The following is a 12,228-nucleotide window of genomic DNA, read 5'->3' on the forward strand; positions in this document are numbered from 1 at the left end:
GTATGTGTTTGCAGCTGTGGGAACTTCGGCTCCGAGTTATTGAGCTGGAGGCCGAGCTGCAGACACTGCGGCATATCAGGGAGGGGGAAGTTACCTGGACACTTTATTCCAAGAAATGGTTACACCCCTTAGAATGGAGTCTGCTGATTTGGTCAATGGTCAGGAACAGGAGGGTGTGACTGCAAGTGAGGCAGATAGGGGGAATCCATGGACAGGAGTGAAGGAGCCTCAGCTCTTGCAATTGTCCAACAGGTTTGAAGTTTTTTCAGCTTGTTTGGATGAGCTGACTGGCCAAGGCACCATGGTACAGGAAGCCATTCAAGCAGGGGCAGTTACAAGGATGTATTGATAGTAGGGGACAGTATAGTCAGAAGGATGACAGTGTTCTCTGCAGCAAAGAGCGTGAGTGCAGACGGCTGTGTTGCCTACCCAGTGCCAGGGCTCAGGACATCTGGCCGGGGCAGGAGAGGAACTTGCAGTGGGAGGGGGAGGATCCAGTTGTCATGGTCCATGTTGGTACCACTGATATAGGCAGGACAAATAAGGAGGTTCTGCATAGTCAGTATGAGGAGCTTGGCACCAAATTAAGAAGTAGAACTTCAAAGGTCATAAACTCTGGATTAATACCTGAGCCATGTGCAAATTTGCAAAGGACAAATCAGATTAGGGAGATGAATGTGTGGCTCAAAGACTGGTGTGGGAGAAGTGGGTTCCAGTTCATGGGGCATTGGCACCAATAATGGGGAAAGTGACCATTGGGACGGTCCACACCTGAACCGTGCTGGAACGGGTGTTCTTGCGAGCCCCATGACTAGGGAAGTAGAGAGGGCCTAATCTCAGTAGTGGGGGCAAGGGTATAAATTTGGGAAGATGTGATAAATCAAAGAGTAGAGACAAGGCAAAAGAGAAAGGTATTATTACAGGAAATGAAAAACAGACAGTGAGAGGAAGTGATGGAGAGTACAAATCTAACTGTAAATCAACAGATGAGACTAGAGGTTATAAAAGAATAAAGGAATAAAACTATAGGCTTTATATCTGAATGCACAAAGCATTTGAAACAAAACAGTTGAACTGAGAGTTCACATAGAAATAAGTAAGTATGAATTGATAACATTACAGAGACATGGCTGCAGGATGCATAGATTGGGACTTGAATGTTAAAGGGTATGGGACATTTAGGAAGGACAGGAAATGAGGAAAAGGTGGAGGGGTGGTCCTGTAGTTAATGATGGTATTAGCACAATAGAGAGGGATGACCTAATTTCAGGAAACCAGGATGTGGAAACAGTTTGGGTAGAGATGAGAAATGGTAAAGGCAAGAAGTCACTTGTGGGAGTTGTATACAGGCCCCCTAACAGCAACCACATGGTAGATTGGAGCATAAAGGGAGTTTGTCAGAAAGGCACAATGATAATCATGGGAGATTTTAATCTACATATAGACTAGAAAAGTCAGATGGGCAAAGGTATCCTAGATGAGGAGCTCATAGAATGTTACCAGGATAGATTCTTAGAATAGCATGTTCTGGAGCCAACTAGAGAGCAGGCTGTGCTAGACCTGGTACCGTGCAATGAGATAGGATGAATTAATGATCTCTGAGTGAAGGTGCCGTGAGGTAGCAGCGATCATAGTATGCCTGAATTTTACATTCAGTTTGAGGGACAGAAGAGTGGGTCTGAGACGATATTTTTAAACTTAAATAAGGGCAATGATGAGGGCTTGAAAGCAGAGCTTGCTAAAGTGAATTGGCAAGTTAGGTTAAGGAATAGGTCAATAGAGACACAGTGACAAACATTTAAGGGGATATTTCAGAGTACACAGAATCATTCCAATGAGTAAGGAAAAGTCCAAGGGACGGACATACCATTCGTGGTTAAGTGGAAAGGTTAAAGATTGTATCAAACTTAAAGAAAAAGTATATAATTGTGCAAAGATAGGTGGAAGGCCAGAGGATTGGACAGAACATAAGGCACTGCAAAGGATGACTAAAAGATTAATAAGGAGGGAAAAAGTAGCGTACGAGAGAAAGCTAGCCAGAAACATAGGCCGGGATTTTCCAGCCCTGTCACGGGTGGGACCCGCTGCGGATGAGGTGGCACCCCAGCCAGAAGTCCATTGACTTTGGTGGGACTGGAAGATTCCGGCGGTGGTCGGGTGATTTGCAGTAAGTCCGGTAGCGGGTGTGTAGAACAACATTTTACCCGCCGGCCGCAATGGCGGCTTTTTATGCCGTATCATCCCAAACCCACAGTATTAATTATGCATTCCTGCTCTCATTATCCCCCTACACAATCACTTCACCGCATTTAAAGTACAGCCATGTTCAGTGCTTCCAGCCCAGGACTACAGCAAAGAAGACATGGCCCTGGAAGGCAAGAAACCTGCAGCCCTTGAGCACTTTTTGGATGCCGTGGAGGCCCGCTGTGAAGTGCTGCACCCCAATCCTGGCTGCAGGAGGAGCAGCAACATTTCCACTCTGGCTTGATAGGCGATGGCAGTGGTGATCAGTGCCAGTGTAGCACAGAAGAGATTGGTCATCCGATACAGATAGAGGATAAATGATTTTGTCCATGCAGCCAGGGTATGGCAATCATCTCATCACTTTAAACTCGCACACTCAAGCCCATCACACATTCACTGGCATCTCATGCACTGCCAGTTCAAGGGACATTACTACCCATTCTCACACCCACACTCTCACATGTCCACCTGGCCTCATCTCCTCTGGAGACTGCCACCTCAGCCCTCACCATCTTGAGGCCACTTGTACAGATCAACATGTGCCCCCACACACACCCTGGGATATCCTCATTCCCCGGTACAGCTCTCGTATTGCAGCCTCTTCTCTTGCCTGAGGCCACTTCTCCCCCTTCCCCAAGCAAGAAATTGCCCTGCAGCCATTGAAAAGCCACCCACACATGGCTAACTTGGTAGGTAGAGATCTACCCATGAGCCCTCTTAAAAGTGCTGTGGTGCTGTCTGTGAAGCCTGGCACTGATGACTCCAAGTTTTGACCGAAGCAAGGTAGGCAACAAACCTTGAAGTCCCAAGCGAAGTGCAGCCTGCCAAGTGTATTTATATATGCTGTTGTGAAACACATCAGCATGTTTTCCTGCTGATGTGGACAGACAATCCAGTGGGGGAGGGGGGCCGAGAATAAATCCAACAGGCTGGCCTTTTAATGATATGCTGATGTATTGCAATGAGGTTCCCGACGTCCAATGGTGGGGAACGTGACCTGCCATCAGTGGGCGGAGCGGATGAGCACAAACTAGTTTCACTACGTCATGAAACAGATTTTTGGCTTTCTCGCCATATTGTCCACTTATGCTATCGAACATGCCCGATGCCAGTGGGCATGGAAAATCTTGCCGGAAAAACAGAGTTTCTATAAATGTTATAAAAAGAAACGAGTTAACAAAGTGAGTGTTGGTCCTAGAGAAAGTGAGTCTGGAGAATTGGTAATGGAAAACAAGGAAATGGCAGATGAGTGGAACAGGTACTTTGCATCAGTCTTCACTGTAGAGGATACAAGTAACATGCCAGAAGCAGCTATAAATCAGGAAATGGAAGGGAGGGAGGAACTCAGGAAAATTACAATCACCAGAGAAGTGGTACTGAGTAAATTGTTGGAGCTACAGCTGACAAGTGCCCAGCCTTATGGATTTCATCCTAGGGTCTTAAAAGAAGTGGCTAGTGAGATAGTTGATGCATTGGTTTTAATTTTCCAAAACTCCCTAGATTCGGGAAAGGTTCCATTAGATTGGAAGATAGCAAATGTAACTCCATTATTCAAAAAGGGAGGGAGACAGAAAGCGGGAAACTACAGGTCGGTTAGCTCAACATCTGTCGTAGGAAAATATTAGGATCTATTATTAAAGAAGCTATAGCAGGGCACTTGGATAAGGTCAAGGTCATCAGCCAAAGTCAACATAGCTTTGTGAAAGGGAAATTGTGTTTAACCAAGTTTTTGGAGTTCTCTGAGGAACTAGCATGTGCTGCGGTTAAAGGGGAACTGGTGGATGTACTTTACTCAGATTTTTCAGAAGGCATTTGATCAAGTACCACATTAAAGGTTATTGCGGAAAATAAAAGCTCATGATATAGGGGGTAGCATTTTGACACAGATAGAAGATTGGCTGGCTCAAGGAAGCAGAGATTGGGCATAAATGAATCTTTTTCAGGTTGGCAAGGTGTAATGAGTGGTGTGCCACAGGATCAATGCTGGGACCTCAACTATATACAATTTATATAAATGACTTGGATGAAGGAATGGATGGAATGGTTGCCAAATTTGCTGATGACACAAAGATAGGTAGGAAAGTAATTTGTGAAGAGGACATAAAGAAGCTACAAAATATATAGATAGGTTAAATGAGTGGACAAAGGTCTGGCAAATGGAGTATAATGTGGGAACATTTAAAATTGTCCATTTTGACAGGAAGAATAAAAGAAAAGCATATTTAAATGGTGAGAAATTGCAGACCTGAGATGCAGAGAGATCTGGGTGTCATAGTGCATGAATCGCAAAAGGCTAGTATGCTGTTACAGCAAGTAATCAGGCAAACTAATAGAATGTTATAATTTATTGTGAGGGGAATTGAATACAAAATTAGGGAAGCTATGCTTCAGTTATACATAGCACTAGTGAGACCACATCTGGATTACAGTGTTAGTCACCTTATTTAAGGAAGGATGTAAAGGTGTTGGAAGCAGTTCAGAGAAGGTTTACCAAACAAATACCTGGAATGGGTGGGTTGTCTTATGAAGAAAGATTGGACAGGCTAGGCTTATATCCACTGAAGTTGAGAAGAGTAAGAGATGACTTGATTGAAACACATAAGATCCTGACAATTCCATAACTTGACAGGGCGGATGTGGAGAGGATGTTTCCTTTTGTGGGTGAATCTAGAACTAGGAGGTCACTGTTTAAAAATAAGGGGTCATCCATTTAAAACAGAGATGAGGCAAATTTTTTCTCTCAGAGGGTCATGAGTCTTTGGAACTCTCTTCCTGAAAAGGCAGTGGAAACAGAGTCTTTGAATATTTTTAGGGCAGAGGTGAATATATTCTTGGTAAGCAAGGAGGTGATAGGTTATCGGGGGAAGGCAGGATGCAGATTTGAGGTTACTATTAGATCAGCCATGATATTAAATGGCGGAGCAGGCTCGAGGGGCTGAATGGCCTGCTCCTGCTCCTCGTTTGTATGTTCATATGAATAAACTCTGAGTCATTATTTAAAGGGACATTGATGATTGGCAGTGGTTCAAATCAAAGTGCCGAGGGTAATTCTGCGACGTAGAACTCTGAATTATGAGGAGAGACTTGCAAAGCTGAATTTGTTTTCTTTAGAAAAAAAATATTGAGGCTTGATATGTTCCAGAGCTTAAAAATGCTGCCAAGTCTAGATGATGTCGATGTAAATCAGCCATTTAACTTAGATTGTAAAATCAAGAGCATTCAAATAAGCTTGGAGATTGGAAAATATATTTTTCAATACAGTTGTGAAAATTTAGCATTGATTACCAGAAAAAGTATTTAAGGCTATTGTTTAATTTCTGGTTATGAGTCAGATTGGAAGTTATAGCCATATGTATAAACTGAGAGGACCAAATACTCTATCAGCCATAATGGTACTCCACTGCCTCTGGCTATGTTGTCTGTGGACACAACATTGGGGATGAATAAAAAACAAACACAGAATTACCTGGAAAAACTCAGCAGGTCTGGCAGCATCGGCGGAGAAGAAAAGAGTTGACGTTTCGAGTCCTCATGACCCTTCAACAGAACTTGCGTTCGAGTCCAAGAAACGTTTTATGTCCCGGAGATACCTGTAATCCTGGGTGGGTTCGAAACACGGGTGGAATTTCAGTTGAAATCCACGTGGGGTAAGTCGGAGACGGAGACAGTCACTGAGAAAGGAGATATGGCTGTGAAAGCGGGTTTTAGTAAACACCTTGTCAAACACTAGGAGGGAAATGGAAAGCAAAGAAGGTGAGCAAGACAACAGAGAGATACGGAAATCTTGTCGCAGAGAGGAACAGAACTTCTTCAAGGAGGTAGGCATTTCTTGAAGAGCAGTGGCAGTCAATTAAACACAGAGATAAAAACAAAAAAACTGCGGATGCTGGAAATCCAAAACAAAAACAGAATTACCTGGAAAAACTCAGCAGGTCTGGCAGCATCAGCGGAGAAGAAAAGAGTTGACGTTTCGAGTCCTCATGACCCTTCAACAGAACTTGCGTTCGAGTCCAAGAAAGAGTTGAAATATAAGCTGGTTTAAGGTGTGTGTGTGGGGGGGCGGAGAGATAGAGAGACAAAGAGGTGGAGGGGGGGGGGTGGGGGGGTGTGATTGTAGGGACAAACAAGCAGTGATAGAAGCAGATCATCAAAAGATGTCAACGACAATAGTACAATAGAACACATAGGTGGTAAAATTAAAGTTGGTGATATTATCTAAACGAATGTGCTAATTAAGAATGGATGGTAGGGCACTCAAGGTATAGCTCTAGTGGGTTTTTTTTATATAATGGAAATAGGTGGGAAAAGGAAAATCTTTATAATTTATTGGAAAAAAAAGGGGAAGGGGGAAACAGAAAGGGGATGGGGATGGGGGAGGGAGCTTACGACCTAAAGTTATTGAATTCAATATTCAGTCCAGAAGGCTGTAAAGTCCCTAGTCAGAAGATGAGGTGTTGTTCCTCCAGTTTGCGTTGGGCTTCACTGGAACAATGCAGCAAGCCAAGGACTGACATGTGGGCAAGAGAGCAGGGTGGAGTGTTGAAATGGCAAGCGACAGGGAGGTTTGGGTCATTCTTGCGGACAGACCGCAGGTGTTCTGCAAAGCGGTCGCCCAGTTTACGTTTGGTCTCTCCAATGTAGAGGAGACCACATTGGGAGCAACGGATGCAGTAGACTAAGTTGGGGGAAATGCAAGTGAAATGCTGCTTCACTTGAAAGGAGTGTTTGGGTCCTTGGACGGTGAGGAGAGAGGAAGTGAAGGGGCAGGTATTGCATTTTTTGCGTGGACATGGGGTGGTACCATAGGAGGGGGTTGAGGAGTAGGGGGTGATGGAGGAGTGGACCAGGGTGTCCCGGAGGGAGCGATCCCTATGGAATGCCGATAAGGGGGGTGAAGGGAAGATGTGTTTGGTGGTGGCATCATGCTGGAGTCGGCGGAAATGGCGGAGGATGATCCTTTGAATGCGGAGGCTGGTGGGGTGATAAGTGAGGACAAGGGGGACCCTATCATGTTTCTGGGAGGGAGGAGAAGGCGTGAGGGCGGATGCGCGGGAGATGGGCCGGACACGGTTGAGGGCCCTGTCAACGACCGTGGGTGGAAAGCCTCGGTTAAGGAAGAAGGAGGACATGTCAGAGGAACTGTTTTTGAATGTAGCATCATCGGAACAGATGCGACGGAGGTGAAGGAACTGAGAGAATGGGATGGAGTCCTTACAGGAAGCAGGGTGTGAGGAGCTGTAGTCGAGATAGCTGTGGGAGTCGGTGGGTTTGTAATGGATATTGGTGGACAGTCTATCACCAGAGATTGAGACAGAGAGGTCAAGGAAGGGAAGGGAAGTGTCAGAGATGGACCACGTGAAAATGATGGAGGGGTGGAGATTGGAAGCAAAATTAATAAATTTTTCCAAGTCCTGACGAGAGCATGAAGCGGCACCGAAGTAATCATCGATGTACCGGAGAAAGAGTTGTGGAAGGGGGCCGGAATAGGACTGCAACAAGGAATGTTCCACATACCCCATAAAGAGACAGGCATAGCTGGGGCCCATGCGGGTACCCATAGCCACACAATGATTGGCGATGGGTGAATATTCTGGGATTTTGTTTGGTTACATTTTTGGAGCAGGGTTATTTTGCAGGATTTTCCCTTATTACATTAAATAAATAGGATAGATGCTATGATGGTCTGTGAAAATAGTTGGGGCTAAATTGCTTTGTCTTGTTCTCATGCTTTCATATGTTTTTGTGTAATGAAATGCATGGAGTTTCCACTGCATTCCTAACTTCACAAACTTTTATAAATTCCTCAAGAACCATTTGATGATGCCTTTTCTCCCCTCACATTCACTATTGCCAACACTGATAATATGGTTCTAGGCTATTATTTTAATGGTTGAGTTATGGGGATACAGTGGTAAGTAAAAAGAAATCTCTGCTTTTCTAGTGTATCATGCATTTTAAAACAATAGTATAAAATAAATAAACCATTAATAGAGTTACATAAAGAAAGGTGGGAGGAGGCTTGTGTGGCACAGAAACACAGGCATGGACCTGTTGGGCCATATGGCCTCTAGAGTTTTGTGTTTTGAAGGCTGTGCCACATTGTGAAATCATGAGAGTCATTAGTGCTGTTTCTTCAGCTTCTAACTAACTTCTGATCAAGTTGCTGGATAGATGGAGAAGCAACTTGAACATTTTAATGCTGAGACTTTAAAGACTAGAAGCAAGGCCATGCAATTGTTTATGAACAGTGAATGCATTTGTGTCAATTATATTGTCATTCTTTTAAGCAGATTAATATTTCTGTTAACATAGTGGAACTTGATGTCAATGCATTAAGGATTTATACGATAATGTTGCAAACATAACTTCTAGGCATAAGTCAAGGTGTTTTGGAAAATTTTGAAGCACTGAAGAAAAACCACGGTAAACTTTCCCCTTTGCTACTTGGATGATAATCTATCAGAACAGATTGCCTGCTTATTGTAGAACTCACGTGATCCTCATTCCCATTGAGGCCTGGATTGACCAGAGTAGAGATAATTTTGATCGATCAATTGATGTCCTTGGATTTGAAAACATTTGGAACCCATGAGTACCAGAAATGTTCTCCTGTTTACCATCAGTTGCAGTAGAGTCAGAAATTCACATTTGTTGTAAATCTGCAACAGATGGGTATTAAATTGTCACTTATAACCGGCACAGCGTTATTGATTACAGTCGAAATGGCGACTCCCAGCACATGACCTTGTAGTGGCTCTGATTTGGGAAGTGTGTAGACATTTGCAATCAGCTGGTGAACATGTTGGAGGCAAATTTCCTGTTTTTAGTGCAAAATACAAATGTACTGCATCCTTCAGACCTGTAATTGACACCACTTTGCACACAACTTAAGAATCCTAAGCAAACTCATTTGATTCAGGGTCACCATAACATGAACTAAATGTGACCTCTGTGAGGGATGTTGTACGAACAGGATGTAGCGGTTACACTATTCTAAACTGCATAGAGTCTTACCCTTATCTCACAGTGAGCATCCAGTGAGTCCTGCCAGAGCCACTGTAGCTACAAGTGTAAACAAAGCATGATTCCCCTGATTATTCTTTATATTGTGTCCTGATAATCTGCTTTTCCAATTCGCAGTAACTGACCTGTGTGGGTTCATCTTGAAATGTATTATAATCCTAAAGGGTTAAGTGTTTTTACTCATAATTCTGCCCACATAGACTGTGACCACATAACCATGTGCAAGCTAAGAAAGGACTGCAATAAAAATAGACTGCATATTTGTAGGTTAGGCATTAACTGTGGGAAGGCTTCTTGTTAGAAAGATTAACCACTAATAACAGGGTGGGAGCACCTTGTGACTGGTGGCTAAGTCATTCAACAGCAAAAGCCTGTCACAGGCTCACAAATCAGTGCTGATTGTTTATCTGTCAGTTGCCCTGGCTGGGCTACTTTCTCTTGCTCCTTACTTCACTGTTGTGTCTGGCAGCCACTTATGGGCTGTCTGAACTTCAGCCAGAGACAAATATTTGCGTATAAAGATGAGCGTTTTTCGACTGGTCATGTCTATGTTGAGTGAATGTAGTTTTGAGCCAAGGTAGATATGCCCTTTTAAAAAAAAACCTCATGAGTGCGATGGTTTCATATATTAGACAAAATTCAGGTCTCTTGCACACTATATGGCAGACAGTTAAAATGATTTGAGTTCACAGTCTTTTTTTGAAGCACGGTATTTTTTTGTAATGAGGTCAGTGTGCTCTGTGTCTTTCACGTACTCCTTTAAATTGATGTGGAATTTGGAACTTTGTCAGTACTTGTTTAAATGTGCTGTTTTGTAATTTGAATTTTGAGATTATCTGTTTTTACTCAGATTTGCTGTACTTTGTTTTCCCCTGAAACTATTTCTTTTGCAGCAAAGTTCAAAAGGGGTTTTAGGGCTCACTTTATCCATTTTGCCGAAATATGAAGCCGCCATTTTAAGTCCCCAGAACAGAATACAGCTTGCAGCTCCTTACATGGCGGCTGTACTTTGCTGAAAACCTAACCAATTAGGTGTGCTGTGCCAGATCATGTGATATGCCACGAATGCACTCACAGCCGTTACCCAGTCTCTAGCATATTTTTGTTCTCTCTGCCTCTCAGATACTTAACCATGTTTTTGATGCCAAATTTCTGAAGTTATATGTGTCTAGCTAGATTGGCAGTTGTCCATAGGTTATTTTAAGAAAGCAAAAAAACTGTCTCGTAAGTCCTTGTGCTGTGCACATTCTTCATGCAAAATGGATTTCCCTTCCTGGCCCCTGTCCAAGCGTGCAGAGTGCTTGCTGGGTGAGATGAGAGCTTCACTGTTGAAAACTGGTGGAATGACGCACTCTAATTTCTGGCTTCCAACCAAACGAAGGGAGATTAGTGCCAGAATTCAGCAAAATAACAAATTATTATGTAATCAGAAGTTGATCTGAATGATAGTTTTCGTTGCAGCAGCCCAACAGTTGCTGAACAGCTTAGCTAGACTTAATGGAACCTCAGTCAGATGCAGTATTTGGGGTGAGATGTGAGTATTTTGCAGTCAAGATCTGCTCATGTTATTGGATTTGTTAAAGGCAGATTGTAATATCTGAGCTTTTCAGCTTGCTGTGGTGTTGGCTGTAGTCTAGACTAGGCAGTACTAATCTTCAGTTCCCTATCAAGAGTCTTTGGGGGAAGGGAGAGGAGGATAGTATTGAAGTAGAAAGAGATGAGGATACTAAAGTACATAAAACAGTTGGACTGCTAAATTTAAAATAACAATTAAGCACCCTAAAAATCTGTGTTGTAAAACTTCAGTTTTTTCCCACTGCTGAAATATGGTTCATACAACTATAACCTCTTTGATTTTTTTCCGTGCTATACCTATTTCTAAGTTTCTGCCAATCGCTTAACCCTTTGAGTGCTGAAATAACTTTTTTTGCACTAAGAGAAAACAATCTATTTTGGAAAATATTTAGTTTCCTGTGAGAGAGTCCACCAGGTTTGTTTGCAGGAATATAACTCCCCTACCACTGCAACCATTACATTTTGGCAACTTGTACATTGTGTATTGTGTAAGGACACCACGGTCATTTTCAAATAAAATTATTCTTGCCCTCTTACATGGTCATGAAGTGTAATGAGGCCAATTTTCATTTATCATTTGCATCAGACAGGCAGTGGACCACAGTGATTGCTCTGCCTGCTGGATAAGTTTGCTGAGCCATTTTCATGGTCAGCATTGTAAGGGTAGCTGAGTTGCTATTATTAATGATAGAGTTGATCTGCAGTCACGTTCTGGGTGGAAACATTAAGTTTAGTTACAACATACTCAGCAGCTACTACACATGTGCTTTCAACTCCAATTCTATCTCTGCACTAACTGCAGAGGTAGCCTGCGCTACTCTTCTATTGGTTACTACAGATCATGGGTAGTATTATTCTTAAAGGTACATTACACATTAAACAAACCCATAATTACTACATTCCTCCCCCTTTAACTCAGCTATACATATATTTACAAGTACATATTTTTCAAGACAATAAAATATTTACAGTGGGTAAAGAATTTACAAGTTCAGTATTTCAGATGGTTTCCTGTTACGTGTGGAACGTTGCAGCTCCACAAATTCAGATTCTTTGTCAGGAACCTCCTTTTCCAGATTTGCGTGAACATCAGGTTCTTCGGTGGGCATTTGTAGTTCTGTATGCTCAACTCTTAAAGGAACGTCAGGCACGTCTGTCCTGGGTTGAATATCCTCAACAGGAAACACAGACCCGGTCATGGTCACTGGTGGAACCAAATCTTAGTGATTTGTCTCTCACTTCCTTAAATGGTCCACATGTTTATGGATTATCCAGCCTTCCGCCTCCACAAGGTAAAATAGAGGTCCAGTCACTGCACTTATTTCACCTGGTAACCACTTTGGTCCTTCCCTGGAGTTTTCTTTGTATACCGCTCTCCCACAGTAA

General features: G+C 42.9%; 1 protein-coding gene and 1 long non-coding RNA gene across 10 annotated transcripts in view; both read left to right on the plus strand.

Moving 5' to 3' along the window:
* Positions 1-12,228, plus strand: part of nfia (nuclear factor I/A) — a 529,589-nt gene that overhangs the window by 150,844 nt on the left and 366,517 nt on the right. The gene's annotated exons all lie outside the window — the stretch shown is intronic.
* The window catches only part of LOC121289124, a 38,148-nt gene continuing 36,643 nt past the window's right edge, over positions 10,724-12,228 (plus strand). Inside the window, exon 1 of the long non-coding RNA XR_005945493.1 lies at positions 10,724-10,801. This is a non-coding gene — a long non-coding RNA (uncharacterized LOC121289124). The remainder of the gene's footprint in view (positions 10,802-12,228) is intronic.

The sequence above is a fragment of the Carcharodon carcharias genome, chromosome 16 (genome assembly GCF_017639515.1).
Source record: "Carcharodon carcharias isolate sCarCar2 chromosome 16, sCarCar2.pri, whole genome shotgun sequence".
NCBI classification, from domain to species: domain Eukaryota; kingdom Metazoa; phylum Chordata; class Chondrichthyes; order Lamniformes; family Lamnidae; genus Carcharodon; species Carcharodon carcharias.